The sequence below is a fragment of the Desmodus rotundus genome, chromosome 1 (genome assembly GCF_022682495.2).
Source record: "Desmodus rotundus isolate HL8 chromosome 1, HLdesRot8A.1, whole genome shotgun sequence".
Classification (NCBI taxonomy): Eukaryota; Metazoa; Chordata; class Mammalia; order Chiroptera; family Phyllostomidae; genus Desmodus; species Desmodus rotundus.
The window spans coordinates 151,823,574-151,839,006 of NC_071387.1; the positions used below are offsets into that span (position 1 = coordinate 151,823,574).

The 15,433-nt window shown below is 39.3% G+C and overlaps 1 protein-coding gene and 1 pseudogene across 2 annotated transcripts in view; both read left to right on the forward strand.

Annotated features, from left to right (window-relative positions):
- The window catches only part of ARB2A (ARB2 cotranscriptional regulator A), a 404,957-nt gene that overhangs the window by 384,084 nt on the left and 5,440 nt on the right, over window positions 1–15,433 (forward strand). The window lies entirely within an intron of this gene.
- LOC112307448 (glyceraldehyde-3-phosphate dehydrogenase-like) lies at window positions 1,422–2,736 on the forward strand (annotated as a pseudogene).

Below are 15,433 nucleotides of genomic sequence, written 5' to 3' on the forward strand. Positions count from 1 at the left end.
TGGACATAGTGGTGCATAAGTTCTTTCAAACTGGTGTTTTGGGATTCTTAGTGTATATTCCCAGCAGTGGAATCACTGTCAAATGCTTCTTTCAATAAAGGATTTGAATAAATAACTATTAGGCAAACAAGCAAAAGTAACACTACTACTATATCCTTACTGTGGTATTAAAATTTTCACTATTAAGTAGTTGTAGAAGTGTAAGGTTTTAGACTCCCTTTTTCACAATTTGTAAATTTTTTTCTAGTAAATGGGTTTTCTAATAAATTTAGGTTTTCCTAACTTCACTTCTCTTAGGAAAGTTTTCCAATAGTCCATGTTTCTACTGATGGATATAAATTTTTGGCTCAAAAGCATGGAAATCTGACCAACTGAAGACAGATTAATCCTCCACCTTAGTTAACCTTATAAGTTGCTTCTCACACCTTTCCCATCAGTATGATTTTTTAAATTTTATTTATTTTTAGAGAGAGGGAAGGGAGCGAGAAAGAGAGGGTGAGAAACATCAATGTGAGAGAGAAACATCAGTTGCCTACAGTAGGTGCCCCAACCAAGGGCAAGTCCTGCACCCAGGCATGTGCCCTGACTGGGAATCGAACCAGCAACCTCTTGTTTTTGCAGGCTGATGCACAACCAAGCCACACTGGTCAGAAGAGTACGATTTTTTAAAATTTTCTCTATGAAATAGAAATAAGGTAATAGATGCCATCCACCTAGAGTGATAACCAAATGATATATTTGAGATTCTTTGGGAAATAATTCCCATCCATTGCTATGTTAACAATATCCAAATAATAATTCTGATTCTGATTTTAAAGCACTTGGGGGAGGGGGACTTCCCGTCAAGATGGCGACATAGGCACACATGGCTCGCCTTCACACAACCACATCAAAATTGCAACTAACATACGGAACAAACATCATTCAGAACCAGCAGAAATCAAGTTGAATGGAAGTCTGACAACTACGGAATCAAAGAATCCACATCCATCCAGACTGGTAGCAGGAGCACAGACACAGAACAGGCTGGTCCCTCACACATGAGTGGTGGATAAAAATTTGGGAGGGATATCTTGGGAGTGAGGAGTCCCAAAGCCACACTAGGACACCCAGCGCAGGGCTCCAGTGCCAGGAAGATAGGTCCCCACAAATTATAGCTGCAAAAACCAGTGGGAATGAAGTCAGTGGAAGAACCTTCTGGAGTCCCAAGCAGTTCCTCTCAGGAAACCCATACTTGCACTCATCTTCTCAGACTCACTCCATCTGAGCTCTAAACCCAGGTAGCAGCTTGAAAGGCACCAGTGCTATGTGGGGAGTCCTGATTTTTATCATAAACCAGTCATAAAACAGGCCTTAGTGGAAGTTATTGTTAATTTAAATGCTCATGAGCTTTCTCTGTCCTGAGACTCTTGAAATATTATCTGATATCAAAGAACAAACTGAGGCGCTCTCTGCTCCTCCTGTTCGACAGAGAGCCACGTCTTCCTGATCAGTGCCAGCAGCCTCAACCCTGAGACACGATGGTGAAGACCAGAGTGAAGGGATTTGGCCGTATTGGGCACCTGGTCACCAGGGCTGCCTTTTACTCTGGCAAAGCGGATGTTGTCACCATCCATGATCCTTTCATTGACCTCAACTACATGGTCTACATGTTCCAGTATGATTCTACTCACGGCAAGTTCAAAGGCACAGTCAAGGCTGAGAATGGGAAGCTTGTCATCAATGGAAAGTCCATCTCCATCTTCCAGGAGTGAGATCCCGCCAACATCAAATGGGGTGATCCTGGTGCTGAATATGTTGTGGAGTCCACTGGTGTCTTCACCACCATGGAGAAGGCTGGGGCTCACTGGAAGGGTGGAGCCAGAAGGGGCATCATCTCTGCCCCTTCTGCAGATGCCCCATGTTTGTGATGGGTGTGAACCATGACAAGTACGACAACTCCCTCAAGATTGTAGGCAATGCCTCCTGTGCCACCAGCTACTTAGCCCCCCTGGCCAAGATCATCTGTGACAACTTTGACATCATAGAGGGACTCATGACCACAGTCGATGCCATCACTGCCACCCAGAAGACCATGGATGGGCCCTCTGGCAAGCTGTGGCATGATGGCTGAGGGGCTGCCCAGAACATCATCCCTGCTTCCACTGGTGCTGCCAAGGCTGTGGGCAAGGTCATCCCTGAGCTGAACAGGAAGCTCACTGGCATGGCCTTCTGTGTCCCCACCCCCAATGTGTCAGTTGTGGATCTGACCTGCCGCCTGGAGAAAGCTGCCAAATATGATGACATCAAGAAGGTAGTGAAGCAGGCATCAGAGGGCCCCCTCAAGGGCATCCTGGGCTACACTGGAGACCAGGTTGTCTCCTGTGACTTTAACAGTGACACCTACCCTCCATCTTCAATGCTGGGGCTGGCGTTTCCCTCAATGACCACTTTTTTCAAGCTCATTTCCTGGTATGACAATGAATTTGGCTACAGCAACAGGGTGGTGGGCCTTGTGGTTCACATGGCCTCCAAGGAGTAAGAGCCCCCTGGACCACCAGCCCCAGCGACAGGAAGAGAGACCCTCAGCTGCTGGGGAGTCCTTGCCCCAAATCTATCCCCCAACATACTGAGAATCTCCTGACCTCCAGTTTCCATCCTAGACCCCCTGAAGAGGGGAGGGGCTTAGGGAGCCCTGCCTTATCATGTACCATCAATAAAGTTCACTGTACCCCCCACCCAAAAAAGAACAAACTGACAGTTACAAGAGAGGAGGGGGGAGAGGGATAATAGGGGAAGGGCCATCAAGGAGCATCAGGTGACAGGGAGCCTTTATGACCAGTAGTCAGTAACTAATTGATAGTACCTGACAGAGGTAGGTCTTTTTTAAGTGTATCATCAAAAAATCATCCAAGTAGAAAATGTAATTTTATGCCAGTTTTATGTTATTCATAATAATTTGCTTTATGTGATATTTCATTCATTAATTAATCGGAATACATTTGAGGCTATTTTGTTTATAGTTTAAATTTTTTTAATTTATGCCTGAAAGAAATAAAAGTTATCAGAATTACAAAAAACAAAACTGAGACTTCCTGCCTAGATGGAGGCATAGGTAGACACACTGTGCCTCCTCACACAACCAAAAGAAGGACAACAACAATTTAAAAACAAAAAACAACCAGACTGCCATAAAATCGAACTGTATGGAAGTCCGACAACCAAGGAGATAAAAAAGACACATTAATACAGACCCGTAGGAGGGGCGGAGACTGCAGCCAGGCGGAGAGGACTCAACGGCAACGTGGCGGCTGGAGGACCAGGGCGGCTGGCCGGCTAGGCAGTAGCTGGCAGACACGGCAACAGACTGCACAACCCAGGGCTCCAGCGCGGGGAAATAAAGCCTCAAACCACTGAGTGAAAACACCTGTGGGGGTTGAAGCGGCAGCAGGAGAAACTTCCAATCTCACAGGAGAGTTCATTGGAGAGACTCACAGGGTCCTAGAATGTACACAAACGCATCCACCTGGGAATCAGCACCAGAAGGGCCCAATTTGATTGTGTGTAGCGGAGGGAATGACTGAAATCTAGCAGAGAGCGGAGCAAGCACCGTTGCTCCCTCTCAGACCCCTCCCTCACATACAGCATCACAGCCCAGTGAGGAGGGTACCCCGCTCTGGGGAACACCTAAGGCCCCACCCCTTTACCTAACAGATGTGCCAAGACAAAAAAAAATGGCCCCAATGAAAGAACAAATCAAAGCTCCAGAATAAATACAATTAAATGACGAAGAGATAGCCAACTTATCAGATGCACAGTTCAAAACACTGGTAATCAGGATGCTCACAGAATTGGTTGAATTTGGTCACAAATTAGATGAAAAAATGAAGGCTATGCTAAGTGAAACAAAGGAAAATGTACAGGGAACCAATAGTGATGGGAAGGAAACTGGGACTCAAATCAACAGTGTGGACCAGAAGGAAGGAAGAAACATCCAACCAGAAAAGAATGAAGAAGCAAGAATTTAAAAAATGAGAAGCGGCTTAGGAACCTCCAGGATATCTTTAAACGTTCCAACATCCGAATTATAGGGATACCAGAAGGAGAAGAGGAAGAACAAAAAGTTGAAAACTTATTTGTACAAATAGTGAAGAAGAACTTCCCCAATGTGGCAAAGGAAATAGACTTCCAGGAAGTCCAAGAAGCTCAGAGAGTCCCAAAGAAGATGGACCCAAGGAGGAACACACTAAGGCACATCATAATTACATTACTGAAGATTAAAGATAAGGAGAGAATCTTAGAAGCAGCAAGAAAAAAGGACACAGTTACCTACAAAGGAGTTCCCATAAGACTTTCAGCTAATTTCTCAAAAGAGACCTTACAGGCAAAAAGGGGCTGGCAAGAAGTATTCCAAGTCATGAAAGGCAAGGACCTACATCCAAGATTGCTCTATCCAGCAAAGCTATCATTTAGAATGGAAGGGCAGATAAAGTGCTTCCCAGATAAAGTCAAGTTAAAGGAGTTCATCATCACCAAGCCCTTATTATATGAAATGTTAAAGGGATTTATCTAAGAAAAAGAAGGTAAAAAATATGAACAGTATAATGACAGCAAACTCACAGTTATTAACAACCACACCTAAAACAAAAACAAAAGCAAACTAAGCAAACAACTAGAACAGAAACAGAAACACAGAAATGGAGATCACATGGAGGGTTATCAACAGGGGAGGGGGAGAGAGGGGGCAAAGATACAGAGAATAAGTAGCACAAATGGTAGGTAGAAGATAGGCAAGGGGAGGGTAAGAGTAGTATAGGAAATGTAGAAGCCAAAGAACTTATATGTATGACCCAAGGACATGAACTATTGGTGGGGGCAATGTGGGTGGGGGGAGGTGTGCAGGGCAGAGGGGAGTGAAGCAGGAAAAATAGGACAACTTTAATAGCATAATCAATAAAATATATTAAAAAATTAGAAGAAAATACACAATTTTTTATTCTGCTTTTAAAAAACTGAAATTGTATACATATGATATGGTTTATGTAGAAAATTCAAAATCTATAGATAAAATTTTAGGATGAGAAGGCTAATATAGCAGAGTTGCTAAATACAAAATCACTGTACGAAATCAATTGTATTTCTGTATACCAACCACAAGCAGTTAAAGATCTATTTTTAGTAGCATCAACAAATGTGCAGCACTAAAGAAATAAAGCTAAGAGGCATATCATGTTCATAGATTTCATCACTCAACACAGTAAAATAAAATGTCAGTTCTCCCCAAATTGATATACAGGTTTACCACAATTCCTTTCAAAATCTCAGGAAAATTTTTTATAGATAGAAACTTCTAAGCTCCCAAAACCACCCTCACTTCTGATGAAAACTGCACATGAGTGTCCCTAAGACCACCATTATGCTTGACCATGTGCCAGAAGGACTCAGAGAACTCACTGAAAGCTGTTACATCACAGTGACAATCTAGTGCAGCAAAAGGTACAGATTCAAATCAGTCCAAGGAAGAGGCACATAGGGCAGATCCAGGAAAATTGCTAGAATGAGTTTCTAGTTGTTCTCTTCCAGTCAAGTCAGGGGCATTTCCATCTCCTCCAGCAACAGTGTGTGAGAATACACAGAGTATTGTAAACAGGGAAGCTAACCCCAGCCTTGGTGTCCAGAGTTTTCATTGGGTCTTGGTTACGTTGACATGGTTGACCACCTGCATTACTAACTTTAGTCTCCAGATCCTGCAGAGCTCAAGCTGATACCTTTTGAAGCAAGGTCAGTAGATATATAAACAAGAGTATTCTTAAATTTATATGTAAAGGCAAAGGAACTAGAATACCTTAAACAATTTTGAAGAAATTAAAGTGGAAGGAATCAGTCTACCCTATGTCAACACATTATTGGCAAATATACAAAGAAACTAGGTCACTTGCACATTACTAGAAGGAGTGTAAAATGGTTCAGTGACTCAGGAAACGGTGTGGAAGTTTCTTGAAAAACTAAGCATGCAGCTCATATACAGCCCAACAGTTGCACTGTTGGGTATTCATCCCAGAAAAATCAGTATTATTTCACACAAAAATGTGTACATGAATGTTTATAGCAGCTTTATTTATAATAGTAAAAAAACCAAACAAACCTGGAAACAACCCAGCTGCCCGTAAACATACTGTAGTACATCCATACCATGGAATACTACCCAGCAATAAAAAAGGAACAAACTCCTGATACTCACAGTCTGGATAAAACTCCAGAGAAGCTAAGTTTACAAAAGCCAGTTCCAAGACATTCTTGAATGACAAAAAATTATGGGAATAGAGAACAGATTAGTGGTTGCCAAGGATTAAGGAGAGGTCTAGAAGGGAAGTAGGTGTGGCTATAAAAAGATAACACAAGTAATCTTTATGGTGATGGAAATGTTCTATAGCATTGTCACCATCCTGGATGTCATACTTTACTATGGTTTTTACAAGGTGTTACTGTTGGGGAAATAAAAGGGACACAGGATCAAACTGGGTTATTTCTTACAATTGCATATAATCTATAATTATATCAAAATAAAAATGTAATTATGAATTAATGTATCTAAAAAATGAAATACAAATCCTTAGTGGAAAAAGTGATAAAATTTCATTCAGAGACATCAAAGATTATCTAAATTAATGGCAAGATATAGCATATTTGCTCTGTCCAGTGTGACTCAGTTGGTTGGAGCATCATCTGGTTAAATGAAAAGGTCACAGGTTAGATTCCCGATCAGGGCACATGTCTAGGCTGCAGGTTCCGTCCCCAGTTGAGGTGCATAGGAGATGCAGCCAGTTGATGTTTCTCTCATATTGATGTTTCTCTCCCTCTCTTCCGCTCTTTCTAAAATCAATAAGCATGTACTCAGGTAAGTATTATATATATATATAATGTTCAGCAATTAGAAGACCCAGTATTGTAAATACACCAATACTTCAAAATTGGCCGATAAGCTTTAGTAGAATTCCAAATCATTAAGTGACTGGGATAATCTATAATGGCTACTTTACAACCTCCTCCTTTCTCTTTTTGGCTACAAAGCAAAGAGCTGTGATTTTGAAAGTCTGACAAAGCAATACAAAATGATGCTGTGGACACAAAAGCTCATGTAATGATTCATCCATGTATTCAGAATAACAATAGCGCTTTGCTTTGTAAATTCACAAGTTTTTACCCTCATGACCTTTTGTATGCCTCCATTTCCTTCATTTCAAAATGGGAATCACCATTAAAATAAAGAGTCTGGCAGATGGAAGGCCTGTTTGAGTATGATTGGTAGGGTAATAATATGGGTGTAATAATTTATAGTTTTAATTTGAACATTTCACCTAAAATGCCATATGATATGCTTGAGTGTGATATTATGTTACAGAATTCCATGCTTATGATTTTGTAATAAAAAAAGATGTGTTATTTTTGCCAGACCCTAGTGTAAAAACCATAGAAAATGTCTAAGATTCTATGTTTTGTTATATTTTTAATAACATTTAATAAGCATCAGTTTTCTGGTGAATTCTGTTCCAGACAGTTGTTTATACAACAAACTTATATTAAGCCTCAACTGTAATTTATGAAATAAAAGTTTTGAGGCATTGCCTCTAAAGGAATTGGAGATAAAACAAGGTATTTGTCACATACGAAAGGACTAGCTAAACAAGCAAGTATATGATAATCTAATACACACTATATATAAAATACTGAAACATGAAGAAGGAGTAGTTGGTGTGAAGTAAAGGCAGTTTATTAGAGGAAGTAAATACTGAAGTGGATCTTAAAGCAATAGCCATTCATCTTCTGAAAACTATTTTCAGTGCTTAACCAATTTGTAAATATTGACTATATTACAGCAAACTGTCTGTGTAACATTGGCCTATCACAATCTCTCGAACTTTAGATTTTACCTGTGAAATGAAGTTTTATCTAGGGTCTTATTTTATATTTAATATATGTTTTTATCTACATCTAAATTTGGACCCATCCAACTCTGTCTTGGGATTAAAATGCAAGCTCTTGAACAGTTAGATTCTCTAACTGTTCTCAGGTCTGACCCTTTCCTAAACCTCTTGATTCTAGTAAGTTGTATTTACATTTTTGAAGAAATCTAGCTGATGCTTTCAGTATTTGTCTGTGCTCATCAACTAGTTGCTAATGGACTGTGGATCCCTTCATCAGTTTGTTCAAGGCGCAAGAAAAACACTCTACTTCTTTCAACTTTAATTACAGAGTGTCCAACTGTCATTACATTCCAGTTTTGAAGGAACTTATTTCTAACACTAAAAGCTAATATACACTTCAACGTAAGGCAACATAAGGTATAATTTATCAATTTCTGTTGAAGATGAGTAAAGTTTGATTCCTGCCTTCAATACCTTTCCGATGGTAATCTCTTCTCTTGGCTGGACTTCAGAATCACCAGACACAGATGGCCAGTTCCTGAGATTCTGAAAAGGTTTAAGCAATGTCAGTTGAGCTGGCCCTGGGAAAATAGGGGGTACTCATAGAAGAAGAGTGGAAGGATAACCCCAGGGGAAAAAATAAGACTGGAACTAGAGAATGGAGTAAGGAATTTCTAGTTAATTTTGTAGAGTAAGAGCCACTGGATATTTTTGAGCAGAGAAAGAGGTGACACAAATAACACTTTAGAATTTTTCATCTGGTACCTGGGTACAAGGTGGAGGAGGAGAGACTGAAGGCACTGAAATTAGTTAAGAGGATATTTCTGGATTCTAGATGATAGGTCATTAAATCTAGAGTGATTACAATGTGGGGTGTGTTGGAAAAGAAGAACAAGTTTTGAAAAACTGCTGAGATGTAATTGTCATGATTTGGTAACTGACTAATCAGGAAGCAGCAAACAAGGGAGGAGAAAACGCAAAGATAGCTGAAAGGCTTTGAGCTAGAGTAAAGAAAATGTTGTGTCCATTCACAGAAATGAAAAGCTCAGTGGAAAAGCCTGCCTGGAGAATAAGCCCACTAGTTAGGTACCTCTGGACTGCATGCAGAAATGGAATGCTACAGCAGTGTATTCCCTATCCACTACCTTCCCACCACACACAGCAGTCCTTCTAAAGGCCAAGAGACCAGAGGTATCAGTATATATAACAACAGCAGAATTGTTAAGGAAAATGCTATTTCTAGTTCAACTCCATTTTTCGTATCCACTACATTGAAGTATTATTTTATTAGATTCTCAGCTATTACTGAATATCACTATTACTGTATCATTCATTAATTTATGTGAACTACCAGCAAGTGAATTTTATATTCTGAAATGTGTAGGAGAAGAGTGAGCCCCAAGGAATGCTGTAAAGATGGGAGGGATTAGTAAATGCAATCAGGACGTTAAATCCATCATCCTAACCCCATAATCCATTCACCACATGCCAAAAAGTGTACTTTTTAAAATGCTTGAAACTCTGCAAACTGCCTTTCCATTGCCCCTTGGAATTAAATTTAAACTTTTCACTATGGCCTGTGAGACCTCGTGTGGCTTGGAGGCTGTCCACCTCTCGGAACCATCTTCTACCACCTTCCCTCTCACCTACCATGCTCCTGTCACTCCCAACTTTTCCATTCCTGGGCTGTGGAAGCTCTTCCCTCAGAGCCCCTGCTCTTGGTTCATATTTCTGCCTGCAGCACTCAGCCCCCAGTCTTCATCTGGCTCTTTGCCACTAAGGTTTCAGGTCACAGGTCTTTTTCATCTAGTCCAAACTGAGCACCTGCAGACCACCTCTCCTCATCTCACCTCTTCCTCCTCATCTCTTCACATCCCCCTATGGTGTTTTATTCACAGTGCTTCTGACACACTGCCTGTCATCCCTACTAATACGTATGCTGCAGAGCCGCCATAGATTTTGCTCACCACTGCATCCCCAACCTCAAGAAACAGTGCCCAGCATACAATAAATACATATATGAATGTATAAATTAACCAATCACAGCTCTGGAAAAATTATCTGCCCACAAATAGAGTAGAATCCACAATTGAGAGAGGAGGACAACAGAAGATTTGGATTGAAGTAGTTAATGTTTTATTTTGTTTAGAAATAAGGAAAGTGTTTTGCAATTTATTCTCTCTCTCTCTGCCATTCGCACGCACGCACACGCACACACACAAACACACTAGCAGCCGTAAGCCATGGGATACCGGACTAGGAACAGATAGCCCTTTCTGACAGTTTTATTTTAGAGTGAGTCCCAGTTCAGTTCTTTGCTGATTGTGTTGGAAAAAATTGGATCAGAAACCTATACTTACGGGAATTCAACCACTGTTTGGTTCTTTGCATTCCCTTGTTTAGTGCTCTGTGCTCTTACAATCCCTTGTTACAGTTACTTTTGAAAATGACAAAGGGAAACTGAGAAAAGAAAGCTTTTGCCCACCCCTGGACTCAAATGTTGAAGGGAAACAGTATCATCCATGGAGGCCAGGCCTTATGGCAACAGTAAGAGTACCATGTGATACAAGAATTAAAACCAAAGAAGCACTTACACACCATCTGTCTGGGATTAATAGGCCATTGAAACATAAAAATGTATCTGTCTTTTATGGGTTAGGAGATGGTTTATTAGCAAGGTCTGCCTGATTCAATGTCAGAGATCCACATCTACTACAGGCTGTCTACTGTGCCACAAAGTAAGTTTCCTTTTGTACACCTGAAACTAATATAATGTATGTCAATTATACTTTATTGAATAATTTTTTTTTAAAAGTTTGGCCCTGGCTGGCGTAGCTCAGTGGATTGAGTGCAGGCTGCAAACCAAAGGGTTGCTAGTTCAATTCCCAGTCAGGGCACATGCCTGGATTGGGGGCCAGGTCCCCAGTGGGAGAGGCAACCACACACTGATATTTCTCTCTCTCTTTCTCCTTCTCTTTCCCTCTCTAAAAGTAAATAAATGAAATCTTTAAAAAAAAGAGTTAGTTTACTTCCCAGAGTTGTCTCCCTGGGTCTTAAGCTACCCAGTGCCCTGTACCTCACTGCCCTGCAACCCTCTTCCCTAGATAAGAGACATAGAAAAAAAGCAGAAGGAAAGGACAGGCTGCCCCAGAAGCTGCAAATGACCCAAAAGTTTCTACCACGGATTTTATGTCTTTGTTTCAGCCTATCTCTTATCTCTGGTCAAGCTTGATGACTTGCCTTTAGGGTCTCAACACAATCTCGACTTTAAAGGGCTTGCAACAGTGTTAGTGATGGAAAGGGACTTGCCTGTTATCTTACACAGGTAATTTAAGGGGGCAATGCAACATGTTTACTGACCTACTCTTGGCATTTCCCTTACACAGTCTCAGTGAACACCCTACCCAACTCCATGTATGACCAGTCACCCAGTGTGGCTGAGTCCCACCCACAGTGCCTTCTAACTTGGAGAATCTCCATTAGGCACCCTCCATGGTTCATATGTTGGTAAATTTGGATTTTTTTAATGATGTTCTCCTTAGAAGCTATAGAACTCATTTTAAAATGAATTTTAGTAGTTATATCTTTTTAGAAGGCACATTATTTTTCAGTGCTCTGGTATTTCTCTAATTCTTTATAACTTCTAAAAATAACTGCTGGTGAGCTCATAAATTCATTACTAATCCCACCGGGACTCCATAATTCATATTACAGACCTCCTGATTTTTATATATTAGATTTTCTCAAGAGTTCCCTTACCTGTTATTATCAACATAGCTATATTGACAAGGTCTTCATTACTTCCTAATTGCCCATATTTCTTTTTCTTGTTAAAGGTCAATTTTTAAAATCAAGACTTGTCACTTTGAAAATATCATAGACATATTATCCTGTTAATATTAATGTTGCATGTCTTTCTAGGGTTTTTTTCCTCTTATCTTTTATCATAGGAAACTTACTAAATGTATTCCTTATCTTTTGTTTTAAAAACTAGCGCCTGTGTTGTGAGGGGATGGAGGGTTGTCAGTGAGAGGGTAGGGGCACATGCTAGTTTTTCCTCCTGAAACAAAGATATTAAAATGGTACTTCAGCTCATGCTGGTGTGGCTGAGAAGACTGAGTACCGGCCTGTGAACCGAAAGGTCACTGGTTCCATCAGGGCACATGCCTGGGTTGCAGGCTGGGTCCCCAGTTGGGAGTGTGTGGGAGGCAGAGCGATTGATGTGTCTCTCGCACATTGATGTTTCTCTCCCTCTCTTCCTCCCTCCCTTCCCATCTCTCTAAAAGTAAATAAATAAAATGATACTTCATATTCAAAGGTAACTTCGTGAGCAGTCATACTCCCTATTCTAAACCAGACCCTAAAATGTAAATTATGCATAGATTGTAGAAATTGTTCCATGACCTTTTGGTCTAGGACCATGTAAATATAAGGTGACTAGCAATAATTAGAATAGTAAATGGCTGACCAAGAAATTCTTCTAAATTATCTCTTTGGTGAGAACTTACGTTGACTGTCCATCATATTATACTAGTAAGCCTCATCTCTAACAAATCATTCGTGTATGTGTGTAATATCACTTAAAAATGATAATTTGTTTCCCCAAAGAATTCTTCAACTTATTAAAAGATGAATTGGAGAAGTAAATAACCTAATTCTTCCTTTAAAATATCCTACTTACAGAAATTACGTTTACCTACAACTTTTAAAGACATCTACTACATGAAATGAGGTGCAGCTTCAGATAGTCCACATTTGCCCAAGTAAATACATACATCAGGAGTTTGGCTGCTAACTCGATAGCGTGTTTTGGCATGGTTTTTGCCCTCTCCGGGAAAAAAAAAATTGTAAGTACTCAGACCAAGTGAAGAGGAGTGTGGACAAGGCAGACATGGAAGAAATTCCCCGATTGCCGTCATCACAGGGAGAAGGGGAATAGACAAGACAGGAGATACAGCAGTGTTTTCTTCTCTCTTATCCTACTCTGAGAATTCCACTCTCAGTGCTATTTCCAACCATTTTTGTTTAGTTTCTAAATGCTACTACATAAATGTAAGCTCCCTCTTTCTCAGTTCCATTATAAAACACTTTTTCTTAAATATATAGTCTTTTGGGAAAAGAAATGTTTTAGCAATTTCATCTTATGTGATTCATAGTCTCATCCTTTACACTTAAAGTTTCTAATTCTTTTGACCATTTGTGCTGTCTTTACTACTTTTAAAATTGCTACATTTTATTTTTTTAAAACAAGTGATAGATAAAGGATATTCAGTGTAATATTTTAATTGAAAAGTCTCCTGTTCCCTACTTTTTGATTATTTCACAATGAATAACATCATTAACAAATTGTATTTTTGGAAGAAACATTAAGAGAAATAAAAGGCATTTTATTGTCTGTATAAGCATAAAAGAGATAGAGTAGGATTCAGATTATAGGGGAAATTAAGCTCTAATGTAATAAAAAAGAATTAACTTCATTTTTGCTTAAGCTGACCCTTGATCCATCTGTATAGCTCCTATTACAACATATATTACACATTGCTTTTACTACCCTAAAATAAAATCTAGAGATACTATAACCCGTCTACTAATACAGTTGCTAAATTATTATAATGATCAGTTAACAAATAAAAGGAATAAAGGAAAAGAAACTCCTAATAAAACTAATATGCATATCAATATTTAAAGTGCTCAGAAAATCAACATGAGAAGGCATAGTATAGTAGTGAGATACTTGGTCCTGTGCATAGAGTCACCATGAATTCAACAGCTACAAAGGTAGGTGTGTCCGTTGGCAACTCAAGTGCAGCAGACATTGATGCCATCCGTGATGAGATTTTATTATGTGGTAAACCACTTTGGGTAATATTCTGAACAACATAAAGTACAAAATCCCTTCAATTTACATCATAGTTGGGTTCCTGGAAAATTCATGCCAAAAATACTTTGAGATTATTTGTTAAACAGATCTAAATTCTAAGTCCATCTAATTATACATAGGATTTTTTTTTTCAGGTATGCATAGCTGGTGGAACATTTAAATTCTATGTCTGGTACAGAACAATTCATAGTGCTGTACTGCCCTACAAACTGCAGGATGTCCACCGTCCCAGGCCTCCTCCTCCCAGTAAATGCTAATAACTCCTTCCAATCATCTTGACCATCAAAAATATCCCTGCAAATTTCCAAAATGCCCTAGAGGCCACTACCATGCCCATTAAGAACCACTGATTGAAACTGAGCAAAGACACATTTTTGTAACAAAGAACTAAGATCCTGTACATTTTATTTTAATACTGATTTGATTTTATGGATTAGGAAACTGAATGTGCCCCAGAGGTAACTTATCCATTAAGAACAAGGCTTTCAATCCAAAAGGATACAAAAATCATTCCCTGAGAACATGGCAGGTATTTAATATGCAAAATCCTACATTGTGGGAACCTTTCTATGTTAGTAAAATGGTGGTTTGAAAAGTGGAAAGAGGTTCATAATCCCTAAAAAAAGGAGCTGCAGATCAGGGTAGAGTTGTGGTAGAGGGAGGACCAGGCCCTATCAAACCATGTCTGTCTCCTTCAAATAGCACGGTTAATGCCAAATGGAATAGTTTCCCTGTCACCTACACATCATTGCAGCTTATTGATAAATGGCTGCTTTTTTGATTGGCCTAAATTTTTTCCCTTTTATGTCATTTTATGAATAATATAATGCCCTAGTATTTTTATCCTGATAGAATAATTTCCCCTAAAGTGTTGTATATTTTTAATACTAGAAAGCTTCTCTTGAAAGTTTTCAGTCTCTAAGCATTGCTGTGGGTAGGTATTCGTATTAATTTTAAATACTTTAATTGAACTTTGGTCCTAAATTTTTTAAAACAGTCTCCAAACACGTTCTTGAAATATGTATATTCAGCCACAGATGGACATGCAATTACCTACCTTCCAAATGCTATTTTAAATTTATTAAAAATCTACTTTAAAATATATAAAATAGAAAGCCATTTTTCTCTAAAATATTCATGTTAGCACTCCTTAGTTTAAGGAGAATTTTCCCTCCTCCATCCCATTCTCTGTAATTCAGTTTCTAACACACCTTGCTTATAACCTTTATTCCTAGCAATTTTCCTTCCTCTGACAAAGCACACATTCTCATTATTTATACTCTTAAATTACAAGGGTAAATGTTGACAGCCAGTGCAGATACTTAGGTATCTCAGGGATTTTGGTGTTTTCAGCCAAGGACTAATCAAGCAGAAAGTAATCATAAGCTAAAACTAAAAAGCCTTTGTAGTGATTTTATCACTAGGGAAATTTGTTCATCCTTCAGAAAGACTGTCACCAGGAAAGAAAAAAAAAATAAAGGAGTTAAAAATGCTTCAGACCGTTGACTCCTTGGGTCCCTCTAGATTCATAGATTGAATTGGTTTTCAGGGGGTGGGAGGAATTATGAGAAGAGTTCCCTGAGAAAGCTTACAAATTGATCATAGTCTTGGTAACACTACTAAGTGTTAAGTGTGATCACTATGGAGG